The sequence below is a fragment of the Hemiscyllium ocellatum genome, chromosome 24 (genome assembly GCF_020745735.1).
Source record: "Hemiscyllium ocellatum isolate sHemOce1 chromosome 24, sHemOce1.pat.X.cur, whole genome shotgun sequence".
Taxonomy (NCBI): domain Eukaryota; kingdom Metazoa; phylum Chordata; class Chondrichthyes; order Orectolobiformes; family Hemiscylliidae; genus Hemiscyllium; species Hemiscyllium ocellatum.
This window is the reverse complement of record NC_083424.1, coordinates 10,262,706-10,289,977: the sequence shown is the minus strand read 5'-3', so window position 1 is coordinate 10,289,977 and position 27,272 is coordinate 10,262,706. Positions and strand designations below refer to the sequence as shown.

Sequence of the window (27,272 nt, the reverse complement as noted above, 5' to 3'; positions counted from 1 at the left end):
AGGCACCTAGTACGGGAGTCATTTGTGGATATACCCATTTCAAACAAGTATGCTGTTTTGGAAAGTGTAGGGGGTGATGGATTCTCAGGGGAATGTAGCACAAACAGCCAAGTTCCTGGTATTGAAACCGGCTCTAATGTAGTGAGGGATATGTCAGATTCCAAGCGATCGATTGTAATAGAGGACTCTCTAGTCAGAAGCACAGACAGATGTTTCTGCGGCCGGCGGCGAAAATTCAGAATAATGGGTTGCCTCCCTGGTGCTAGGATCAAGGGTATCTCAGAGAGGGTGCAGAATGTTCTAAGAGGGGAGAAGGACCAGCAGGAGGTCATTGTACACATTGGAACTAACGACTGAGGAAGGGAAAAGGATTCGATTCAGAAGGGAGAATGTAGAAAGTTGGACAGGAATTTAAAAAGGAGGTCCTCACAGGTAGTAATATCTGGATTACTCTCGATGCTACAAGCTAGTGAGGGTAGGAATAGGATGATAGAGCAGATGAATGTATAGCTGAGGAGCTGGTGTATGGGATTCACATTTTTGGATCATTGGAATCTCTTCTGGGGTAGAAGTGTCATGTACAAGAATGGATTGCACCTAAATTGGAAGGAGACTAATACACTGGCAGGGAGATTTGTTAGAGCTGCTCAGGAGGATTTAACCTAATAAGGTTGGGGGGGTACCCAGGGAGATAGAGAGGAAAGAGATCAATCTGAGACTGGTACAGTTGAGAACCGAAGCAAGTCAAACAGTGTGGGCAGGCAGGGACAAAGCAGAGAACGAGGTAGGACTGATAAACTCAAAGGCATTTACTTCAATGCAAGAAGCCTAACAGGGAAAGCAGATGAACTCAGGGCATGGTTAGGAACATGGGATTGGGATATCATAGCAATTGCAAAAACATGGTTCATGAACAGGACTGGCAGCTTAATGCTCCAGGATACAAATAATACAGGAAGAACAGAAGGTGGGGGGCAAGAGAGGAGGGGGAGTGGCATTTTTGGTAAGGGATAGCATTACAGCTGTGCTGAGGGAGGATATTCCCAGAAATATATCCAGGGAAGTTATTTGGGTGGAACTGAGAAATAAGAAAGGGATGATCACCTTATTGAGATTGTATTATAGATCCCCTAATAGTCAGAGGGAAATGAGAAACAAATTAGTAAATGGATCTGTAAGAATCATAGGGTGGTTATTAAATTACCTACAGTGTGAAAACAGGCACTTCAGCCCAACAAGTCCACACTGACCCTCCGAAGAGCAACTCACCCAGACACATTCCCCTAACACTATGGGCAATTTAACATGGCCAATCCACCCTAACCTGCACATCTTTGTGACTGTGAGAGGAAACCAGAGCACCCAGAGGAAACCCATACAATTGCCTGAGACAGGAATTGAACCCAGGTCCTGGTGCTGTGAGGCAGCAGTGCTAACCACTGAGCCATCACGGTAGGGGATTTTAACTTTGCAAACATAGACTGGGACTGTCATACTATTAAGGTTTTAGATGGAGAGGAATTTATTGTGTACAACATTTTTGACTCAGTATGTGGATGTACTATTAGAGAAAGTGCAAAACTTGACCTACTCTTGGGTAATAAGGCAGGGCAGGTGAGTGAGGTGTCAGTGGGGGAGCACTTTGGGGCCAATGACCATAATTCTATAAGTTTTAAAGGAGTGATGGAGAAGGATAGAACTGGATCTAACAGTTGAAGTTCTAAATTGGAGAAGACCAATTTTGACGATATTAGGCAAGAACTTTCTCAAGCTGATTGAGGCAGATGTTCACAGATAAAGGGATGGCTAGAAAATGGGAAGTCTTCAAAAATGAAATAACCAGAGTCCAGAGACCGTAGGGAATTCTGGATGACCAGAGAAATTGAGGTTTTGGTTAAGAAAAAGAAGAAAGCATATGTCAGGAGAGATCTAGTGAATCCTTAGAAGAGTATAAAGGCAGTGGAGTACTCTTAAGAGGGAAATCAGGAGGGCAAAAAGGGGACATGAGATAGCTTTGGCAAATAAGGTTAAGGAGAATCCAAATGGATTTTACAAATAGGGCCCCTCAAAAATCAGCAAGGTGGCCTTCGTGTGGAGCCACAGGAGAGGGGGGAGATACTAAACAGGTATTTTGCATCAATATTTACTGTGGAGGAGGTCATAGAAAATAAAGAATGTGGGGAAATAAATGGTGACATCTTGAAAAATGTCCATATTACAGAGGAAGAAGTGCTGGATGTCTTGAAACGCTTAAAAGTGGATAAATCTCCAGGATGTGATCAGGTGTACTCTAGAACTCTGTGGGAAGCTAGAGAAGTAATTGCTGGGCCTCTTGCTGAGATACTTGTCTCATCGGTGGTCACAGATGAGGTGCTGGAAGACTGGAGGTTGGCTAACATGGCGCTACTGTTTAAAAAGGGTTGTAAGGACAAGCCAGGGAACTATAGACCGGTGAGCCTGACATCGGTTGTGGGCAAGTTGTTGGAGGGAATCCTGAGGGACAGGATGTCCATGTATTTGGAAAGTGTTATGACATGGGGTAAAATCTCCTGTTTAATTTAAAGCAGCAATGCAGAAAAGATTTATCCCCTGCAGTAATCTGTGAAAGTTCAAGAGGCCAAGAACTATTTAAAGTAAAAATTAACAACTTTATTTCTTAAAGTATAACAGAGAATAATTAACAAACAACTATTTACAACTCCTTCCTCTCCTATCATTTACCTTTCCCTTCCACAATACTAATCCAATAAAACTCCCAATTAAGATTTATAAAACAAAACTTCTTATCTCAAAACCAGGCAGTTTTCAGTTTCCTCTGTATTCCTGTCTTCTTTTCTTCTTCTTGAAGATTCTGCTTCACAGATTACTGATTGATAATTTAAGAGTGCTATTTTTCAGTCTGTTTACATACTGGTAGCTTGGCAGTTCTCCTCTCAACCGTTCAATTTTCCCCAGTCTTATATACCTCTCACCCCCAAAGCATCAGATTGTGTCATTGGCTTTTAATATACTGAATCCAAACTGGATTGGAGTTTAATATTTGTTTTGGTGTATTTTTAAATTGATTGGCCTAATTCAAATCTGTTTTTGTCTCCAGGCAACCAGCTACTCTAGCTACCCCAGTAGCTGGAGCACATGTGACATTGTGTCTAATTGAGAACACTTGGTGCTGTCACTGCTAGCTTTTAACTCTTTTAAAGGTATAGTACACCCATATCTTCGTAACAAAAGGCAAATATTGATTAGGGATAGTCGGCATAGCTTTGTGCATGGGAAATCATGTTGCATAAACTTGATTGAATTTTTTGAAGAAGTACCAAAGAGGATTGATGAGGGCAGAGTGGTGGATGTGATCTATATGGACTTCAGTAAAGCATTTAACAAGCTTCTCCATGGGAGGCTGGTGAGCAAGGTTTGATCTCATGGAATACAGGGAGAACTTGCCATTTGGATGCAGAACTGGGTTGAAGGTCGAAGACAGAGGTTGCTGGTGGAGGGTTGCTTTTCAAACTGTAGGCCTGGGACTAGTGGAGTGCTATGAGGATCGGTGCTGGGTCCAATGCTCTTCGTCATTAATATAAATGACTTGGTTATGAATATAGGAGGTATAATTAATAAGTTTGCAGGTGACACCAAAATTGGAGGTGTAGTGGACAGCGAAGAGGGTTACCTCAGATTACAATGGGATCTTTATCAGATGGGCCAATGGGCTGAGAATGGCAGATGGAGTTTAATTTAGATAAATGAGAGGTGCTGCACTTTGGGAAAACAAATCTTAGTAGGACTTATACACTTAATGGTAAGGTCTTAGGGAGTGTTATTTAACCTTAGAGCGCAGGTTCATAGTTCCTTGAAAGTGAAGTTGCAGGTAGATAGGATAGTGAAGAAGGCATTTGGTATGCTTTCCTTTATTGGTCAGAGTATTGAGTACAGGAGTGAGGAGGTCATGTTCTGGCTGTATAGGACATTGGTTAGGCCACATTTGCAATATTACGTGCAACTCTGGTCTCCTTCCTATCGGAAGGATGTTGTGAAACTTGAAAGGGCTCAGAAAAGATTTACAAGGATGTTGCCAAGGGTTGGAGGGTTTGAGCTATAGGGAGAGATTGAATAGGCTGGAGCTGTTTTACATGGAAGGTCGGAGGCTGAGGGGTGAATTTATAGAGGTTTATAAAATCATGAAAGGCATGGATAGGATGAATAGACAAAGTCCTTTCCTTGGGATGGGAGAGTCCAGAACTAGAGGGCATAGGGTCAAGGGTCAAGGTGAAAGGGGAAAGGGGAAAGATCTGATGGGCAGCTTTTTCACACAGAAGGTGGTGTGTGTATGGAATGAGCTGCCGGAGGAAGTGGTGGAGGCTGGTACAATTGCAACATTTTAAAGGCATCTAGCTGGGTATATGAATAGCTGGGGTTTAAAGGGATATGGGCCAAATGCTGGCAAGTAGGACTAGGTTAAATTAGGTTATCTGCTCAACATGGACGAGTTGGACCAAAGGGTCTGTTTCCGTCTGTTTCTATGATTCTATATTGTCATTAAACCATTCAGAAAGGTTATGACATTGACATCTGGAACTTATAGGACTTCAACTCAGGCCTCCTCGTCCAAAGATCATAGATTCCCTGCAGTGCAGTAAAAAGCTATTCAGCCCATCAAGTCTGCGGGACTCACTGAGAAGCATCCCACCCAGACTCCCATCCACCATGGCCAATACGCCATGGGACAATTTATCATGGCCAGTCCACCCTAACCTGCTCATCTCTGGACTCTGAGAGAAAACTGGAACACCTGGGAAGAATGTGCAAACTCCACACAGACAGTCACCCAAGGCTTGAATCAAAGCCAGGTCCCTGGCACTGTGAGGCAGCGGTGCTAACTACTGTGCCACTGTGCGGCCCATAGGATTGCTACCACTGCACTACAGGACCATAAGATGTAGGAGCAGAAATAAGCCATTCCACCTATCACATCTGCTCTGCCATTCAATGAGATGATGGCTCAGCTGAAAATTCTCAACTCCACTTTCCAGCCTTTTCCCAATAACTCTTGGTTCTCCGAATAAACACTGAAAGAGCTGTGGTTGCTGAAAATCAGAAAACAAAAACAGAAATTGCTGCAAAATTTGAGCAGGCCTGGCAACATCTGAGGAGAGAAATCAGAGATAACATTTCAGGTCCAGTGATCCTTCTTCAGAAACCTTCCAAATCTGTCAGTCTCTGCTCTCCTGTAATGCCACCATTTTCTTCACTTTGTACTCCCTCTGTCTGATTCGTTTAACTCCCTCAGGTTGCATGAGTATGACCTACAGAGACTGTTAGGATCACACTCATGTCAAGTCAGTCTTTATTTTTATCCCTGTACAGGATGTGGTCATCAGGGGCAGCTGTTGCCTTTGTACTGACTGGCTCAGTAGATCATTTCATTGGACTGTTAAGAGTAAACCACATTGCTGCTGGTTTGGAGTCAAGTGTGGGCCATACCAGGTAAGATTTCCTTCACTGAAGGGTATTATTGAACTGGAATCCTTTCCTGGTTCAGGTAGACTACAAGATTGTGCTTTGGGTGACTCAATGGCCTTACACCGGCTGTCAGTGACTTTGTGGTTCAAGGAGAAATCCTGCAGTCTAAGCCGATCGGTTCTTGCTGCTGGTGTGAGCAGGTTTCCTGAAGGTAGTTCTGAGCTCAGATCTCAGGATGTAAACCCCATGAATCTCTCAGTCTGGCCTCCTTCCATTGTCGCTGTGAGGAAAACCTTTTTCATTGAATCCCTGCAGTGCAAAAAGGGGCCATTCAGCCCATCGAGACTGCACCAAACCTCTGATGAGCATCCCACTAAGTTCCACCCCATCCCTGTTACCCTGCATTTCCCCCATGGCTAGTCTACCGAGCCTACACACTGTAAGCGGTTGAGCAAAAATTTATTAAACCTACACATCTTTGGGCTGTGGGAGGAAGCCCACACAGAGAGAACGTACAAACTTCACACAGGCAGTTGCCTGAGGCTAGAATTGAACACAGGTCCTTGGTGCTGTGAGGTAGCAGTGCTGATCACTGAGCTATCATACTGACCTAACTGAATGTTGTCAGAATTGCTGCCTTAAACAGCAAATTACATGGTACCTTTCAGAAGAGAACTGGAAAAATACTTGAACACCTTGCAGGGCACTGGGGAAACAGCACGCAGGGAGCTCTAGGAAGGAGCTGGTGTAAACATGCTGGGCTGAATGGCCTCCTTTCCACTACCATTCTGTGATTCTGTGTCATGAGTGGCTCTGGAGAGGAAAGGACTTGAAATAAAGTCGCGTGCCCAGATAATGCTTGAAATATCAAACAGGAAGATCAATTCTGACAGCTGGACATTAATAAGCAGCTCAGGATTCAGTGGTGCAGGGTGTGTAATGTAGGCATTTTGTCACTGACCCATTCCTGATGCGATTAAGTAAAATGTCATTCAAAACCATCTGATATTAATTTGCTCGCAGTTTACACTGCAACACTCCCTTCAGGCACGTTCGGGTATGGACTCCAGAACAACCACAAAAGAAACAAAGGAGTGTTTTTATATAGCACCACCCCAATGCAGCCAATGAAATACTATTGAAGGGTGGTCACTGTTGCAGGAAAAGTGGCAGTCAATTTCCAAAAAGCAAGCTACCACAGAGCTATAATGACCCAACCATCTATTTTACCGTATTTACTCATGTATAGGTCAAGTTTTGAAGACCATTTTAAGCCAGAATTATGGGGTTGACTTATACACTTGGTATTTTTTTTGAGGGGATGAAATTAATGCTTGGCATGAGTCAAAAAAAATGGACAAACAAGAGCCAGATATCTGTATAAAATAATAAACAACAAAAAGAAAAATAATTATCACCATTATATTTACAAAATGACTGTCTCCATTCTTAAAAATCGCACAACATCAGGTTACAGTCCAACAGGTTTATTTGGAAGCACTAGATTTCTGAGCGCTGACCCTTTATGGGAACAACCACCTGATGAAGAAGCAGTGCTCTGTAAGCTAGTGGTTCCAATTAAACCTGTTGGACTATAACCTGGTGTTGTGTGATTTTTAACTTTGTCCACCCCAGTCCAACATCGGCTTCTCCAAGTCATGTCTCCACTCTGCCTGTTATGGTAGAACAGTACTGTCATACCATATTCCAGTTGCCAGTACCATAAGGTGCATGTAGATCTACACATTTGTACAAAAGTTAATAGACATACCACAGATGGTCAGGCCATTTACAGGGGTATTTGTACAACACACAATTCATGAAATAAAAACAGAGGAGCAGTAAAAACGAAAAAATAAAATAGACTGACAGTATTTTATTTACAAAGGACTGTATGAAACTGTTAATGACATGCAATAAACACTTTACATCAAAAAAACTGATATTCACAGCAAAAATATCTCACCATATATCACAAATATTGTGGGATAGTCAGGAAGAGACCCCTGAAAAACTAGGGTCGACTTATATGAAAAATACCAGATTTTTTGGCCAACAATATGGGGTCATGAGATTGACCAATACATGAGTTGGTACATATTGGTCAGGAAACTACTTATAACTCTTTTGTTTCTGTGGAATACTAACATAGGATCTTAAATCTCCACCCGATAAAGTGTCATAGAATCCCTAGAGTGTGGGACAGGCCAATTGAGTCCACACTGACTGTCCAGAGAACATCCCCCTCAATCCCTGTAACCCTGCATTTCCCATGGCCAGTCCACACCCCTGGACACTGTGAGCAAGTTAGCATAGCCAATCTACCTCAACTGTGGGAGGAAACTCATGCAGACATGGGGAGAATGTGCAAACTCCACACAGAGAGTCGCAGGAGAGTGGACCTGAACCTGGGTTCCTGGCACTGTGAGGCAGCAGTGCTAATCACTGTGCCACCATGCCACCCAGTGGGGCAGGGCCTTAGTTTAACATCTCATCTGAAAGGCAGCAGCAGCAGCAGCAGCAGCACAGTATCACACTTGCAGCTGTGCAGCAGGTCCAACAGTGCAGGACCACTAACATAGCAGCCTCTCAGCCTGGATTTAAGTCCTTGGCAGTGGGAATGAAGCAGCTAACCTTCTACCTCAGACACAACGCTACCACCTTACTCTCGGCTGCATTAATTTTTATACAGTGCAACTCGGAATGGAAGCAAAGCGTTGACATCCATTTGAGCCCTGCCTTTCACCAGTTCGTCTGGATGCTTTCTGGACCCACAACAAAGCAGAGGCTAAAAAAGGCCAGAGAACTCCAGCAAACAGTGGGAGAAAGGTTGGGCATCGAAATAGGCTTGGAATCCCTGTAGAGAAGCCCACCATATTTTGGGTGGGTCAGGAAGGGTCACTCGTATTGAACAGGGCCGAGAGCAGACCAACAGTATCAGAAAGTGTGGTGCTGGGAAAGCACAGCCAGTCAAGCAGCATCCATTCCTGATGAAGGGCTTATATCCGAAACGTCGATTCTCCCGCTCCTTAGATGCTGCCTGACCGGCTGTGCTTTTCCAGTACCACAATCTTCGACTCTGATCTCCAGCATCAGCAGTCCTCCCTTTCTCCGAGTATCAGAAAGTGTCAGGGCTAGAGTTGGAAAGGTTATGCATTGACAAAAGCAAAAAGGAGCCAGGGAAGATGTCAAAAGATGGCAGCCAGGGCGAGAGATCTGGTTAGTAGACAAAATTACAGGGAAACCAGCAGGGCTCCAGATAGGCCCGAGAAAAAGTGAAGGTGAAGCCTTACTGAGTGGAAGAGTCAGAGGAAAGAGTAGAGGCTTTTGGAAGCAATGATCCAAGGAAAGACGGATCAAGGTAAGAGGAACGCCCATTCCCAAATCAAAGGGGAGAAGGAATGGTCTCCCTGATACAGGAAAGATGTGAAACCTGAAAGGGTTCAGAAAAGATTAAGAAGGATGTTGCCAGGGTTGGAGGGTTTCAGCGATAGGGAGAGGCTGTATCTGATGGGGCTAGTTTCCCTGGAGTGTCGGAGGCTGAGGAGTGACCTTAAAGAGGTTTATAAAAGCATGAGAGTCATAGATAGGGTGAGTATCCAGTCTTTTCCCTGGGGTGGGGCGGTCAAAGACTGGAGGGCATAGGTTTAAGATGAAGGGGAAAGATTTAAAAAGTAACTGAAGTGTACATTTGTCACACAGAGGGTGGTATGTGTATGGAACGAGCTGCCAGAGGAAGTGGTGGAGGCTGGTACAATTACAGCATCTGGATGGGGACATGAATAGAAAGGGTTTAGAGGGATATGGGACAAGTGCTGGCAAATGGGACTAGATTAATTTTGGATATCTGATCAGCATGGATGAGTTGAACTGAAGGTCCTCTTTCCTTGCTGTACATCTCTATGACTCTCAACATCACAGCAGTTGAATGTAAAGGTAAGTGAGAGTGAGGTGCAGGATGTGAGTTCACTGGCCCTACAGGAATCCAACTTCAAAATCCTCCGAGAAACCTAATTCATAAAAATCTCTGAATTGGCTTATTGGATTCTAAAAGTGGGTAGTGAAGGGTTAACATTGGGAAGGTGGCAAATCCCAGTGAACAAGTGCAACTGACCTGTCCCAAAGCAGGGTTTGAACTCAGATTAAAGAGCGATTGCAGAATGTGTCTGTCATTGTCTCAATCTTTGTACCATTATTTCATATTAACAATGTAATGGGGCACTCGAACAAAACAAAAAGACAAATATTGTCTGGTTTTGATCTTTTGTGGTTGAAGGGTGTTATGATATGGTCCATCAAATTCTAAAGCCCATCATCTGATTGTTATACTTGAGACCACTTGTGGTTTTAAATGATTATTAAAAGAAGAAACATGGACCTAAAATTGGTGGCACGATGGCTCAGGGGTTAGGATGGCATGATGGCTCAGTGGTTAGGGTGCCATGATGGCTCAGTGGTTAGGGTGGCATGGTGGCCCAGTGGTTAGGATGGCATGGTGGCTCAGTGGTTAGGGTGGCATGGTGGCCCAGTGGTTAGGATGGCATGGTGGCTCAGTGGTTAGGGTGGCATGGTGGCTCAGTGGTTAGGATGGCATGGTGGCCCAGTGGTTAGGATGGCATGGTGGCTCAGTGGTTAGGGTGGCATGGTGGCCTAGTGGTTAGGATGGCATGGTGGCCCAGTGGTTAGGGTGCCATGATGGCTCAGTGGTTAGGGTGGCATGGTGGCTCAGTGGTTAGGGTGGCATGGTGGCTCAGTGGTTAGGGTGGCATGGTGGCCCAGTGGTTAGGGTGGTATGATGGCTCAGGGATTAGGGTGGTATGATGGCTCAGGGATTAGGGTGGCACGATGGCCCAGTGGTTAGGATAGCATGGTGCCTCAGTGGTTAGAGTGGTATGGTGGCCCAGTGGTTAGGGTGGCATGGTGGCCCAGTGGTTAGGGTGGCACGATAGCTCAGTGATTAGGGCAGCACGATGGCTCTGGGGTTGGCTCTGCAGCCTTACAGCTCCAGGGACCCGGGTTCGATTCCAGCCTTGGGTGACTGACTGTGTGGAGTTTGCACATTCTCCCCATGTCTGCGTGGGTTCCCTCCGGGTGCTCTGGTTTCCCCTCACAGTCCAAAGATGTGCAGGTTAGGGTGAATTGGCCATGCTAAATTGTCCCATAGTGTTCAGGGATTTGTCTTGGTTAGGTGCATTGGTCAGGGGTAAATGTTGAGTATTAGGATAGGGGAATGGGTCTGGGTGGGTTATTCTTCAGAGGGTTGGTGTGGACTTGTTGGGCCGAAGGGCCTGTTTCCACAGTGTAGGGGATTCTATGAAAATGGCAGCAGTGATCACCTGCTCACAGATTGAGTCAAGTTTCATGAGATAAACAGAAGGGAGCTCCAAGAGGGTGCTACGGTGGAGAATGAGGTGTCGATCCTGGCGTTGGCTTCAGCAGCAGCTTTGAGGATGAGGTGGATCCAGGCTGGGGATTCCAGTGACTGTTCACTGGATCTCCTGGTGGCTGCGTCAGCATTGGTCTGTGACTCCATGTGGCTTTTTCTTCAATATTCACGGGGCTCAACCTGGGATTTCAATGTTTGGGGGGGGGGGGTGGAGCAAGGATCAGTTCCTTGAGCCCAGAGCTGTGAATTGGACTAATTTCTCTTTTTTTAAAAAAAAGTCTTTCTTTTTTATTATACTATTGTGGAAGGACTGCTGTTCTGAAGTTTTTATTTCTTAATTTTTTTCTAATTTATTCCTGTGATTTTGTGCTTTGAAGGTCTGTCACGCTGGACTTTTTATTTCTTTCTTCTCCTCAGAATTTGTCCTCAAGAGTCTGTCCCTGGGCACCTTTGTACCTGCAATGGCAATGTAAGTGACAACTTGTAAACTTTTCATTGCCCTCATCTGAGCACATGCGACAATAAAGATAATTCACTTCGATAAACAAACCAATTGCACAGAAATAACCAACTTTCCCTAATGCTATTGAATCCAAGTAACTGAGTCAGTGTTAAAAATTTCTTACATCCTTTCAATTCACGTGTAAGATAATTTCACACAACGGAAAATGAAAGATTTGCCTGCTCGGTTGCAAATTTGAAAAAGAATGGAGACACTCTAGAATACATACTGAACAATTTTGCAACATCTGCTTTTGTGTTGCTGGGTGAGGGACACAGATTCATAACAGAAATAATCTGGAAGCCTTGCTGTCTTTCTCTCTCTCTCTCTCTTTCTATCCCTACATATTTGTCTTATCATCTTGGAAAAACATCGCCCAATGTAAAAGCAATTTTGGCAAGCAACTGATCACCAAGAGCTCAAGATATGTACAGATTCTGCTCTCTCTGTGGATATGAACCAGTAAGTAATCAATGGTGGCCTCAGATTTTGAGATCTACCACCTCAAAGGTCCTAAGGATTTTTTAAGAGTAGATGTGTTATTGTTGACTGTCTGTACAAACACTTCCCTTCTTAAACATATTGCTTGTGTTTCTGTTTGTTTGATGTTGCCGTTTTTTCTTCAGGTTTGACCCATACAAAAGTCATCCGTCCACTTATGTTAACCTCGGTGATTATCGCCTTCATTTTCCCGTAAACAATGTTTTAATTGAAATGTGATAGCTGTGTGCTAAAAAGTTAATTTATCTTGCAACTGCCACAGAGGTGCTTTAAAAAGGGAATTACTTCACCCTCCCCACCTAATTGTTCCAAATTATTTGTTAAATACTCAAACACAACTCTGAGCATGTTTGGGTTTGCACAGAAGTGAGAAAGCTTTTTAGTTTTCGTCCCTACATTTTTTGTCATCTGTTCTCCGATAATTTCTCAGAGGCCAATGGGCTAAGCAAATTACCACTGATAGGTTGGGCTATAACATGATAATTAATCCTATGAGTAACGCTTCAATCCAAGCATAGCACTAAGTTAGTAACAGATTACCAGGTTGTGTACCAATTTAAGTCAGTTGAAAGTGGCAAACTGCACACTCTCAAATTTCCCAGCTCATTAGCATTGAGCATGGGCCAGCAATAAACTTGTGTTTACCACACTCATTCATTTCCTGACAGACAAAGGGAAGACCTCAGTTCATTAGACTGTCTATATCTGTGCCTACATCCCTATTCAGAATCATAGAGTTGTTCCAATGCACAAGGAAGTTATTCTGTCTGCACTGGCTTTCTGAGCATTTTAACTTAATGCCGACCTTGCCTTTTTTGCCAGAAGCCTCCACATCCCGACTCAGGCGACTGACTGTGTGGAGTTTGCACGTTCTCCCCGTGTCTGCGTGGGTTTCCTCCGGGTGCTCCGGTTTCCTCCCACAGTCCAAAGATGTGCGGGTTAGGTGAATTGGCCATGCTAAATTGCCCGTAGTGTTAGGTAAGGGGTAAATATAGGGGTATGGGTGGGTTGCGCTTCGGCGGGTCAGTGTGGACTTGTTGGGCCGAAGGGCCTGTTTCCACACTATAAGTAATCTAATCTTAGTTGTATTTAAATAATCACTAATACCTTCTTCAACAGCCCAATGAACCTGCCTTACCACATTTCCAGACATTGTGTTCCACTCCCTAACTGATTACCATATGAAAAAATCTTTTCATACCTCGCATTCATTTGAATTGAATTTATTGTCACATGTATCGAGGCACAGTGAAAAGCTTTGTTTTGCGAGCAATACAGGCAGATCACAGAGTTACATAGCATAGATAAGGAAATAACAGACAAATAGCAGCAAAAACAAAACACAGGGACAGGCGAATGTTAAGAGTTTGTGAGTCCATTCAGTATTCTAACAACAGTAGGGGAGAAACTATTTCGAAACTGGCTGGTGGGTGTGTTCAGGCTTCTGTACCTTCTCCCTGATAGTAGAGGTTGTACAAAAACATTGCCAGGGTGGGATGGATCTTTGAGATTGCTGGCGGCCTTTCCTTGACAACGGGCCTGGTAGATGGATTCTGGAGATGGGAGGTTGGCCTCTGTCATCTGGTTCTTGATCTTTCTAGGAGGGGGAACAATTGCTCCCTGTCTACGCTGTCCCAGATCCCTCTTGACTCTGACTGCTTCCCTCAAACCTCCTCTTAACCTTCTCCTCTGCAAGGAAAACAATCCCAACTTCACCAATCGTTCTTCATAACTGAAGCATCTCATCTCTGAAACCATTCTTGTCAACCTCTTCTGTACTCTCTCCAATGCATTCATATCCTTTCTAAAGTGTGGTGCCCAGAACTGTACATAATAAACCAGCAAAGGTAAAGACCACTTTTTATTTCTCAGTCTGTAGACTAAAAATGGGAAAAGATACTGTTCTCAACCAAGGAACAGTTTTCAGCTTTAAAACGATTCAACTGAACTCATATGAGTTTCACCTCCAGTATTGCTTTACTCAGGCAATGGGAGAGATTGCTAGACAACCCAGGTGTGTGTGTCTGTGTGTGTGTGTGTGCATACGCGTGCATGTGTGTGTGTTTGCGTGTGTGTGTGTCTGTGCGTGTGTGGTGTGGATCTGTGGGTGCATCTGTGTGTGTCTGTGTGTGCATCTCTGTGTGCGTGTGTGTCTCTGTGTGCATGTCTGTGTGTGTGTGTGCTCATGGGTGTGTGTGTGTGTGTGTCTGTTTATCTCTGTGTGTGTCTCTGTGTGCATATCTGTGTGTTTGTGTTTGTGTCTCTCTGTGTGTCTCTGTGTGTGCGTTTGTGTGTCTGTGTGCATGTCTGTGTGCTTGTGTCAGAGTGTTTGTGTGTGCGCGTGTGCGCGCGCGTGCGTGTGTGTGTCTGTGTGTGCATGTTTGTGTATGTAGCTGTGTGTGTGTCTGTGTGTCTGTGTGCATGTGTGTGTGTATGTATTCTTAAGGAGTGCTTCAGATGGTAACAACCTCTCAATTGGATCCTGTATGGGTGGCTACAGGTCTGTGGTTGGACAATCTGGTAGAAACAATCTCGCTGTTATGAATAAAGCACCTAAGTCTTTCTGTCTTTCCCTTCTTCAGTTGGAGAAGTAAAAAACAATTCTGATTAAGTAGCTATTTTCTATCTTTGTAAATTCTTTCCTCGAAAGGAAAAGGGGTGAAACTACTCTCAGAGACAGCAACATTGTCTTTCAGAGACCTGAGAAGACCAACCAGTGAATGAAAGACTGGAATCACTGTGTCCATAATTGTCATGATTTGGAGATGGACTATCACCTGATGAAGGAGAGATGCTCCGAAAGCTAGTGCTTCCAATTAAACCTGTTGGATTATAACCTGGTGTTGTGTGATTCATAATTTTCATCAAAGAGTCAGGAGAAATCGAAAGTGAACTGAAGGAAAGCAACTCACTGATGCCTGTGATCCCGACTGGTGCCAGAACTCTGCTTTACTGACTTTTTTTATTCCTCCCCCATCCAGAATATTTGTGTCCTATTCTTTTTGAGTCTGTTTGTGTGATTATGGGAAGTTTTGTAAAGGGGCAGAGTTTAAGTTATAAAATGAAACGTTAGCTATTCATGTTTCTTTCTTGACATTGTTTAAAACAGTTTGATTGCAATAAATAGTAATTTTCTAGTTAATAATAAAAACCTGTTGTGTATATTCTTTCACCTGAATTAGACAATTAGGTACATTTGGACAATTTAGTGGTTTCATCAAATTGTCACATTTGCGACGACTCCTGGAACAAAGAGGTTTGATTTCCAGAGAGCAACCACAGAGAGTGATGGCATAGCCAATGCCCTTGTACTCTCTGCCCCTGTAGGCCAGCACAGTAGCTCAGTGGTTAACACTGCTACCTCACAGTGCTAGGGACCCAGGTTCAAACCCATCCAGTGTAGAGTTTTCACATTCTCCCTGTATCTGAGTGTGCTCCCACAGTCCGAAGATGTGCAGGTTGGGTGGATTGGTCATGCTAAATTGCCTGTAGTGTTGAGGGATATGCAGGCTAGGTGGGTTAGCTATTAGATTACTTACAGTGTGGAAACAGACCCTTCGGCCCAACAAGTCCACACCGACCCACCAAAGCGCAACCCACCCATACCCCTATATTTACCCCTACCTACCACTACGGGCAATTCACCTGACCTGCACATCTTTGGACTGTGGGAGGAAACCGGAGCACCCGGAGGAAACCCACGCAGACACGGGGAGAACGCGCAACTCCACACAGTTAGTCGCCCGAGGCAGGAATTGAACCCGGGTCTCTGGCGCTGTGAAACAGCAGTGCTAACCACTGTGCCACCGTGTTATAGGATATGCCGGGTTATGGGAATGGGCTAAGGAGGTGGGTCTGGATGGAATGCTCTTCAGATGGGTGGTGTGGACTTGATGGGCTAAATGGCCTGCTTCCACGCTGTCGGGATTCCACTTGTGAACTCTAGAATTTGTATGCTTCATTAACAGCTCTCATTGCCTGTCTTGCCATCTTTAATGATTTACATACGTAGACAACCAGCACTCTCTACTCTTGCACACCATTTAGAATGGGACCCTTTATTTCCCAGCAGAACACTAACATGATGACTGAGGCCACCGAAACATTGCAGAATACCTCAGAAGGAGAAAGTGAGGACTGCAGATGCTGGAGTATCAGAGCTGAAAATGTGTTGCTGGAAAAGCGCAGCAGGTTAGGCAGCATCCAAGGAACAGGAGATTCGACGTTTCGGGCATAAGCTTTTCATCAGGAAAAGCTCAGAAGCACATCTCAATGTTCACCATACCCTATGTCTGCCATTACCCCAACAACATGCAGAGTATTCTGTAGAGACTGAGCTCATGGCACAGGCTGGTCAAATGAAACAAGCATCAAATGTTGCAAGGTGAACAGCAACAGCTGCCACAATCAGTCAAACGATAATTGCCATTGTAAAGGAAAGGTTATCGATCTAATATTCTTAAAGCAAAGCCTGCACCCAGGCGGATGTAGAAAAATCTGATGACACTGTTTTGAGGAAGAACCAGGGAGTTTACTCTGGTCTCCTGACCAATATTTATTCCTCAGACAACATTGTTATCACACTGCTTCTTGCCAGAGCTTGCTGTGAGTGAATTGATTACCACGTTTCCTATGTGTTTAACAGTGACTAAAGTACTCATCGGCAATACGATTCAGCCACATCCTGACGATGTGAAAAGCACTGCATGTAATTGCAGGAATAAAATATCGGAGATGCTGGAAATCTGAAGTAAAGACAGAAATGAAGTGCTGCAAATGTTCAGGAGGTCAGGGATGTCTGTAAGATAGAGTCAGTCGTCTTTCATTAGAACTGACCAGAATCGTTAACTTATGCAAATACAAGTTCTTTCTTTTTCTGCTGTGTTATTTTATTTCATTCCCCCTTGCAACACCTTTCAGAGAGGATTTTGGTTTATTTTGGGGAGAATTGTGGCCTAGAATGCATGGGCTGAAAGGACAGTGGAAATAGATTTAATAATAATATAGAATCCCTATAGTGCTGAAAGAGGCCATTTGGCCTATTCAGTCTGCACTGACCCTTCAAAGAACCTCCCACACAGACCCAGCCCCTACCTATCTCCATAGCCCTACATTTACCATGACCAACTCACCCAACCTGCACATCCCCTGGACATTATGGGGAAACTTAGCACGGCCAATCCACTTAACCATCTTTGGACTGTGGGAGGAAACCAGAGCACCCGGAGGAAACTCACACTGACACGGCGAGAATGTGTAAACTCCACACAGTCAGTCGCCCAAGGCGGGAATCGAACCCAGGTGCAGTGAGGCAGCAGTGCCAACCGATGAGCCATATTCCAAATGTGTCTGGAGACATATTTGCAAAAGTGAATTGGGAGGGTATCAGAGTTAGATGGAAACGTGGAGATGAGGACACAGTCGGATCAACCATTGTTTTATTAAATAGTGGTGCAATCATGAGGGACGGAATGGCTTATTGCTGCTCCTAATTTGCATTTTGGTTTGTTTATATGCAGGACTATGGGGAAAGTGTAGGATTAGCCCTTTGAAAGGCTGGCAAAAGTACAATGGACCAATGGTCTCCTTTTGTGCCAAATGGTTGTATGATTTGAAAATGTTGTAGTGTGTATAAATATTACCTTGCCTGCTTCCCATACGTTTCCCACGGTGTTGTCATGGCCTCAGTCTACCATAGGATCTGCATCACACAATTGGTACAATACAGGACACTATTCGTCCCATTGTGTCTGCACTAGACTTTCAAACACACTTCGTTATCCAGTGCCAATCTTCTATTCCCACTATTTCTCTATAAGTAACATCCAATTCCCTCTTGAATACCTCAGTTGAACCTGAGGAAGGGTTACACCCAAAATGTCGACTTCTCCACCTCCTGATGCTGCCTGGCTTGCTGTGTTCCTCCAGCTTCCTGTCTGTCTACTTTGGATTCCAGCATCTGCAGCTTTTTCTGTCTCCACCAAAATCCCAGGCAGTGAATTCCAGACCCTAATTACTCGCTGTGTGAAATGGTTTCTGTTCACATATCCCTTGTTTCTTTGGCATGTTACTTTAAATCTATGCCTTCTTACTCTTTTCACGAGCAGGAATAACTTGTCCCTCTCTGCTCAGAGTCATAGAGAAGTACAGCCCGTCCATGCTGACCAGATATCCCAACCTAATCTAGTCCCACCTGCCAACACCTGGCCCACATCCCTCCAAACCCTTCCTATTCATCCACCCATCCAGATGCCTTTTCAACGTTGCAATTGTACCAGCCTCCACCACATTCTTTGGCAGCTCATTCCATACACACACCACCCTCTGTGTGAAAAAGTTGCCCCTTAAGTCCCTTTTATATCTTACCCCTCTCACCCTAAACCTATGCCCTCTAGTTCTGGACTCCCCCACCCCAGTGAAGAGACCTTGTCTATTTATCCTATCCGTGCCCCTCATGATTTTGTAAACCTCTATAAGGTCACCCCTCAGTCTCTGACAATCCAGGGAAAACAGCCCTAGCCTGTTCAGCCTCTCCCTGTAGCTCAAATCCTCCAACCCTGGCAACATCCTTGTAAATCTTTTCTGAACCCTTTCAAGTTTCACATCTTTCCGATAGGAAGGAGACCAGAATTGCACACAATATTCCAACAGTGGCCTAACCAATGTCCTGTACAGCTGCAACATGACCTCCCAACTGCTGTACTCAATACTTTGACCAATGAAAGGAAAGCATACCAAACACCTTCTTCACTATCCTATCTACCTGCACCTCCACTTTCAAGGAGCTATGAACCTGCACTCCAAGGTCTCTTTGTTCAGCAGCACTCCCCAGGACCGTACCGTTACATGTATAAATCCTGATAAGATTTACTTTCCCAAAATGCAGCACCTCCCATTCTTCTCAGCTTTCTCCCTTCCAGAGAGAACAGTCCTAATCTACCTTCAGAGCTGAATGTCTTAGCCTTGGAACCCATGCCCGTAACTCATTTCTGCACTCGCTCCAAGATCTTCACTACATTTCTATAATGTAACGCCAACCTCCTGGTGTCAGGTATCAGTCTGGCAATCTTGAGGCTATTCTGCTTAGCTTGACCAGCCCTTACTGCTGCATCTCTGTCTCTGCCTTGCTCAAATGGCTCTCCGGTCTTCAAGGAGAAAGTGAGGTCTCCAGATGCTGGAGATCAGAGCTGAAAATGTGTTGCTGGAAAAGCAAAGCAGGTCAGGCAGCATCCAAGGAACAGGAAATTCGACGTTTCGGGCAGGGCTTATGCCCGAAACGTCGAATTTCCTGTTCCTTGGGTGCTGCCTGACCTGCTGTGCTTTTCCAGCAACACATCTCCAGTCTTCAACTTAACTCTGATACTGACTTGGCATTGAATGAGTTCTGATTCCAGCTCTTTACTGCTGTTCTTCCATTCTCTCCCTTTTCATAATTTCAATAACATGTGACTATTGATGTTAGCTACATCATCCTTGTTAGTAGACAGACAGGCGGCAGGAAGAATATAGCAAGCCAGGTGGCATCAGGAGGTGGAGAAGTCAACGTAACCCTTCTTCAGGACTTGGGGGGTGGATTTAGAGGGGGCTGCAGATAAAGGGGGTGGCGGAGGCAGGTTGGTGAAGTGGGGATAGGCGAAGACAGGTCAAGGGTATTGTCCTGATAGATATGTCCAGTTACAGTGTAATTTCTGTGTTATTGTAATAATCTTCTGCAGTTGAGGTTTTAAACGATTCTACACCTGTGAGTTTGAAAATGCTGCTGCAATGTGTTCTTCGGAGAATGAATGTTTATAAGTGGACACATTTAATGCAAAAACTCTGCAAGAGCAACACAATTACCAACAGCAATTCTGATGGCTTTCTGACTGGAGTACATACACCAGATCAGCTGAAAGGCATCAAGAACAGTGCTCACCACATCTCCAGAGTTGGGCAACCGATGTTGGCATTGCCAATGCCACTCACATCCCAAAAAACTTCTTAAAAAGCTATAGTTGTTAGCGTGCTTTATTCACCTACCATCCAACAGCATCCATATCCAGAGCATCATAAACCGTCATTTCTGTCACCACCAAGTATATATTCCCCATCTCTCCCTTGTCAGTCTTCCTGAGGCACTGTTCCCTCTCAGAGACCCTGATCCACTCCTCCTTCATTCCCAGCAACACCTTCCTTCCCCCACCCCCAACAGCTCCATGGCATCTTCCACTGCAATTGCAGAAGGTGTAACACCAGCCCCTATACCTCCTCCCTCCTCAGTATCCAACCGCTTCCAGGTAGACCTGCACTTCCCACAATGTAGTCTACTACATTCGCTCCTCACAATGTGGTCTCCTCTGCAACAAAGCTTAAACTGGATGGCCGCTTCATAGAACACCCACGTTCTGGCCGCAAAACTGACCGTGAGCTTCCAGTTGCCTGCCACTTCAACACCCCACCCTGTTCCCTGGCCAACACTCTGCCTCAGGCTTGCTACAGTGCTCCAGTGAAGCCCAGCACAAACTGGAAAGACAGCATCCCATTTTCCATTTTGGGGACCTGCAGTTCTCCAGACTCAATATCGAGTTCAACAATTCTCGGGCTTGAGGGAGCATCACACATATATACCCCAGTCCCCACACTCCAGGACTCACTATCGCATGGTCTGCTGTTGTATACAACCCATTGTTAACCACTAATTGTCCATTAATAGCCTGTTACTCATTCCTTTGTCTGTCCATATGTCCTTCTTACTCTTTGAGCTCTATCCCCACCTATCTTTTACTCCTTACCCCTTCCCCCTACCCTTCTGCATAAAAAACAACATTTTCCAAGCTGCCACCAGTTCTGAGGAAGTCACTGAACCTGAACATTAACTCTGATTTCTCTCCACTGATGCTGCCAGACCTGCTGAGACTTCTTAGCAATTTCTGTTTTTGTTTCTGATTTCCAGCATCCGCAGTTCTTTCGGTTTCCATTTGAAGCTTCCAGGTTTTTGCCAAACCAAATCGATTTTTTTGCCTGCATCAGCACAAATTCTGAGCAATCTGTTATTTGGAGGGGGGTTCAGTCTAACCAGTGTGTGCGTGGAAATTAAAATTAAATTCGGAAATCCCAAACTGATCATTTTCCCCGAGAAGTTTGAAGTTTCAGGAGCTTGCTGAAGTTTGGGGTTTGGCCACAAGATGGCGTATTGGTCACATAAATGATGAAGAGATGGTGAACGAGTTCTGAGGTAAATGGGCAGAGTCATAGAGTCATAGAATGTACAGCACGGAAACAGATCCTTCGGTCCAACTTGTCAATGCTGACCACATATCCTAACAAAATCTAGTACCATTTGCCAGCACTTGGTGCATATCCGTCTATAGCCTTCTTATTCATATATCCATCCAAATGCCTTTTAAATGTTGCAATAATACCATCCTCCACCACTTCCTCTGGTAGGTCATTCCATACACGTACCATCCTCTGTGTGGAAACATTGCCCCTTAGGTCTCTTTTATATCTTTCCCCTCTCACCCTAAACCTATGCCCTCTAGTTCTGGACTCCCCCACCCCAGGGAAAAGATCTTGTCTATTTATCCTATCCATGCCCCTCATGATTTTATAAACCTCTATAAGGTCACCCCTCAGCCTCCGACACTCCAGGGAAAACAGCCCCAGCCTATTCATCCTCTCCCTATTGCTCAAATCCTCCAACCCTGGCAATATCCTTGTAAATCTTTTCTGAACCCTTTCAAGTTTCACAACATCTTTCTGATAGGAAGGAGACCAGAATTGCACACAATATTCTATCAGCGGCCTAATCAATGTCCTGTACAGCCACAACATGACCTCCCAACTCTTGTACTAAGTACTCTGACCAATAATGGAAAGCATACCAAATGCCTTCTTCACTATCCTATCTACCTACGACTCCACTTTCAAGGAGCTATGAACCTGCACTCCAAGGTCTCATTATTCAGCAACACTCCCCAGGACCTTACCATTAAGCGTGTAAGTCCTGCTCTGATTTGCTTTTCCAAAGTGCAACACCTCACATTTATCTAAATTAAACTCCATCTGCCACTCCTCAGCCCATTGGCCCATCAATCAAGATCCTGTTTTAATCTGAGGTAACCTTCTTCACTATCCACTACACCTCCAAGTTTGGTGCCATCTGCAAACTTACTAACTGTACCTCTTATGTTCACATCCAAATCATTTATATAAATGATGAAAAGCAGTGGACCCAGCACTGATACTTTTGCACAGGGAGTGATTTAAAAGGGACCTAAGGGGCAACGTTTTCACACAGAGGGAGGCAAGAATACGGAAGGAGCTGCCAGAGGAGGCTGGTTGAATTCCAACATTTAAAAGGCGTCTGGATGGGTATATGAATAGGAAGGGTTTAGAGGGATATGGACCAAATGCTGGCAAATGGGACTAGATTGGTTTAGGATATCTGGTCGGCATGAACGAGGGTCTGTTTCTGTGCTGTACGTCTCTATGACTCTATCTCAAGACTGAACCATGTAAGAACAGAATGTTTTAGTATTGAGCACCTGAAGACCTGGAGCATTTTACCACTGACAGAGGGATTTGGAAGTGCAATCCCGTCTATCATGTGGGAAGCCAGGGATCCAATTTGTGCACAGCAAGTTCCCATTAAAAAGCAACAGATTGACTGAAGTGTTTGGAGGATCTTGTGGCGCGGTGGGAAGTGTCCCTGCCTCTGAGATGGGGGGGTTCAAGCCTCACCCACTCTCTCCCAATCCCGCCGCTCCTATTGGCATCCTTTGCATAGCCAAACAAGTTGAAAATCAATCTGCAAATTCCTGTCAATGCACCCATAGCAAGCGGTCAGGACAAAGAGTTGGCTATATCTGATGACAGACTGGTGACCCTCAAACTATAACCTCTGGTGACAAGCTAGACTCAGCTGTTCACGAAAAATAAAACTAGCAACTGAAACAGATGTAGGCATCTCCTTCCCCTGCTAAATGTGTCTCTCAGTCTAAGATTAAAAGAAAAAGGTCTCTGCTCCCTGGAGTTGAGAAGAATGTGAGATAATCTTACTGAAACATATCGGATTTTTAAGGGGCTTGACAGGGTAAATGTTGAGAGGGTGTTACTCCTCATGGGAGAGTCTGGGACCAGAGGGCACAGTCTCAGAGTAAAGGAGCAGCAATTTAAGACTAAGATGAGGAGGAATTTCCTTCTCCCAGAGGATTGTGAACTTTTGGAACTCCACAGTTTCCACAGAGCGTTGTGAAGGCAGAGTCCTTGTAAATATTTAAGGCTGAGATTGTTTGAACCTTGATCAGTCAGGGAAAGGGCAGGAGAGTCTGATCAGCCATGATCCTATTGAATGGCAGGAGGCTGGAAGAACACAGTGAGCCAGGCAGCATCGGGGGGTGTAACAGTTATTGTTTCGGGTGTAACCCTTCTTCAGGACTCCTGTAAGAAGGGTTACACCTGAAATGTCGATGTTTCCACCTCCTGATGCTGCCTGGCTTGCTATGTCCTTTCAGCCTCCTGTCTGTCTACCTTGGATTCCAGCATCTGCAGTTTTTATGTCTATGATCCTATTGAATAGCATGGGCAGGCTCAAGGGGCAAATGGCCACTTCTGTTCATATTTGTTATGGCCTTATGACTGACGATTATTGACTGGGGATACACCCACGTTCTCATACAAACCTCGATGTGTAATCTTTCCCATCCACCGATGAGTTCATATTATTGAACACCTACCAACAAGAATTTCTGTAAATGATTCGCAGCTTCCCAGCACAACTGAAGATTAGTCTTGATCCAAATAAAAAACCGTGCGAAACAACAACTTGGGTTTCTATTTTCCCTCTCCATTAACAACCCTCTGATAGAAGGAAATTCCTCCTCATCTTAGTCTTAAATTGCTACCTCTTTAATCTGAGACTGACTGTGCCCTCTGCTCCCAGACTCTCCCATGAGGAGTAACACCCTCTCAACATTTACCCTGTCAAGCCCCTTAAGAATCTGATATGTTTCAATAAGATTATCTCACATTCTTCTCAACTCTAGAATGTTCCGAACTGGGAGGATGGAATGGAAACGATTCAAATGTGGTGAAAAATGATTGCAAACTTGGTAATTTGTCGCCAGTGGAATATCTCTTCTCTGGTTTTCTCTCAAGTTACAATTTAGGTGAACAGTTGGACTCTGATGTCGAATTTTAAAACAACAAGCTACTGGACAAGTCCAGTTTATCAAAAACCATCCTGTGGTAGCAGTTACCTGTCAATCGTTTGTAACTGGTAGCCTTGATAAGTATTAGTCCTCTATAAAATTGGAGAAATGTTTTGAAGGCGCAGAGTGAGAGCAGAGATTGAAGCTTACGAGGACAGAGTACAATGAGGGATGACCTGCTGATTTGGGAATTTGGTACAGACGGAAATTTAGGTTGGTCATGGTGGTTTGTACTTTTTCTGCCATACAGCAGCTACAGAGTATTCAAAGGCATTAATTCAGTGGGTAACTGTTTTGCATTTTTTTTAACCAAAGAATGTATTTACGGGATGCTACCTGTATTGGATCCGTTGATGATCAAATAATACATTATCTTGTTAAGCATTTCAATAAAATAAAAGTTATTCCAATTTTTCTTTTTACTGCATTTTAACTGAGTTGTAAGAACAAAGTGTGTTTTTGTTAAAGCTTTGTGGATGATTGACTTGTATCTGGAACACAACACCTCACACTTGCCTTTAAAAAATAGAAGTAAAGTTTAGGGTCTTGGGTATCTCCATTATATACTTTGAGGGTCCTGGTTTGATTCATAACAGGAGTATAGCAGTAAATAAACAGGAGAAAAACTTTAATGAAATCATTCAAAGCATTCCTCAGAAATGCATTTGATTATGTTTTGTTTTTCATGGAGAGATGTATTTCCCATCATTTCCTAAGAAGGTTGAGGATAGCCTTCAGTTAAACGAATAGCTGGAGAAATTGTAATGAGGTCAGCCAGATGGACCTCATAGAATGGGAGTTGCCTGATTGGGGCTTTAACCTGGTCCGATAAGGGAGCCCTGGCTGACAGATAGAACAGGAGGGTCAGCTATCCTGTTCACTCTGAGGGCTGGTTCTGAGGAAATGGGCTGAAAATGTGTTGCTGGTTAAAGCATAGCAGGTTAGGCAGCATCCAAGGAATGCTGCCTGACCTGCTGTGCTTTAACCAGCAACACATTTTCAGCTCTGATCTCCAGCATCTGCAGACCTCACTTTTTACTCTGAGGAAATGGGACCAGTGTCAAGTACGTTGCAGGTGTGAATAAAGAGTGACGTGGTGATGATTCTGGGTAATCCAAGATGGAGGATGGGAAAAGTTTCTGGCTGTCAGAGCTGCTCCTTTTTTTTGAGGTATTTTAGGTGGAGGTGATTTCCTCGAATTCCAGGAGCAGCAATTCCTGTTTTATATGTTGTTGCACTGTTTTGGAACTTTGGAAAAACAAAGTCAAAACAACAGCAGTTTTAAAAGAGAGAAGAGCAGACAAAGGAAGGACATGGTGAGGACAGTGCAGGAGAGAGAGAGAGAGAGAGAACTTGGTGTCCATGTACACAGATCTCTGAAAGTTGCCATCCAGGTAAATAGTGCTGTGAAGAAGGCATATGGCGTACTGGCTTTTATTGGTAGAGGAATTGAGTTCCGGAGTCCTGAGGTCATGTTGCAGTTGTATAAGACTCTGGTGCAGCCGCATCTGGAGTATTGGTCGCCATACTATAGGAAGGATGTAGAGGCACTGGAACGGGTGCAGAGGAGGTTTACCAGGATGTTGCCTGGTATGGTAGGAAGATCGTATGAGGAAAGGCTGAGGCACTTGGGGCTGTTCTCATTGGAGAAAAGAAGGTTTAGGGGTGACTTGATAGAGGTGTACAAGATGATTAGGGGTTTAGATAGGGTTGACCATGAGAACCTTTTTCCACGTATGGAGACAGCTATTACGAGGGGGCATAGCTTTAAATTAAGGGGTGGTAGGTATAGGACAGATGTTAGGGGTAGATTCTTTACTCAGCGAGTCATGAGTTCATGAAATGCCCTGCCAGTAACAGTGGTGGACTCTCCCTCTTTATGGGCATTTAAACGGGCATATGGAGGATAGTGGGCTAGTGTAGATTAGGTGGGCTTGGATCGGTGCAACATCGAGGGCCAAAGGGCCTGTACTGCACTGTATATTTCTATGTTCTATGTTCTAGAACCTGCACAGTTACCGCCTTTGCTGTTTGAATTCGTGTATCGCTGGACATCGGAGTGCATCTGGGAAAATTAGCAAATGGTGAAATTCACAACTAATCTTGGAGGAACTGTTGGGCGAAGTTCACAGCACAGAATCAGATAAGTTAATTGTTGTTTTAAGTCTGTCCAAGAGAAAGGCTGCAGTAGTGAGTATAGTGGATTCTTTCTTGATTATATGTTTTTGGAGATACATCTCTTGATTAAACTTAAACTATAAGCCATAGCTATTAATGTAACCTGGGGCAGTGTTTGTCGAGGAATAAGATGGTGTTATTTTCTGGGTCTGTAGATTGTGAAGGAGCAAAAATGGCCTTTGCAGTGAGATGTACAGTGAGTTTGAAAGCCATCCGCCTGAGGCAGTGAGATGTACTTCTCGTCAGATGTGGGAGTTTAAAGAGAATTTAAGGGTTACTGCGGATTATATCTGCCATAAATGCTGTTGGATGCGAATCTTATCAGATCGAGTGGATTGGTTGGAGAGACAGACAGAAGCGATGAGGAATTTGCAATAGCAACAGTATGTGATGGATGGCAGTTATAGGAAGGGGGGAAAGTCTCAGCTACAGTCACATAGATGGATTAACTCCAGGAAGGGTAAGAGAGGTAGGTACCTAGAGCAGGAGTCTTTTGTGGATATTCAAACAGGTGTGCTGTTTTGGAAAATTTAGGGGGTGATGGATTCTTGGGGGAACATAGCACAAACAGCCAAGTTTCTGGTATTGAGACTGGCTCTAATGCAACGAGGGGTACGTTGGCTTCCAAGAGATCAATTGTGTGAGGGGATTCTGTAGTCAGAGGTACAGACAGACGTTTCTGTGGCCAGCAGAGAAAAAGCAGAATGGTGTGTTGTTTCCCTCGTGCCAGGATCAAGGATGTCTCAGAGAGGGTGCAGAATGTTCTCACAGGGGGAGAGGGGCCAGCAAGAGGTCATTGTCCACATTGGAACCAATGATATAGGCAGGGAAAAGGTTGAGACTCTGAAGGGAGATTACAGAGAGTTAGGCAGAAATTTAAAAAGGAGGTCCTCAAGGGTGGTAATATCTGGATTACTCCCAGTGCTACAAGCTAGTGAAGGCAGGAATAGGAGGATGGAGCAGATGAATGCATGGCTGAGGAGCTGGTGTATGGGGGAAGGATTCATGTAATGGCACTGTTCACCTCTATCGACAAAACCCTAGCCAGAGAAAC

The 27,272-nt window shown here is 44.4% G+C and overlaps 1 long non-coding RNA gene across 1 annotated transcript; it reads left to right on the top strand.

Moving 5' to 3' along the window:
- Positions 1-5,423: 5,423 nt before the first annotated feature.
- Positions 5,424-14,921, top strand: LOC132827432 (uncharacterized). The gene is made up of 4 exons (XR_009646001.1): positions 5,424-5,484; positions 11,264-11,315; positions 11,737-11,810; positions 14,546-14,921. It is a non-coding gene; the product is annotated as an uncharacterized LOC132827432 (long non-coding RNA).
- Positions 14,922-27,272: the final 12,351 nt, after the last annotated feature.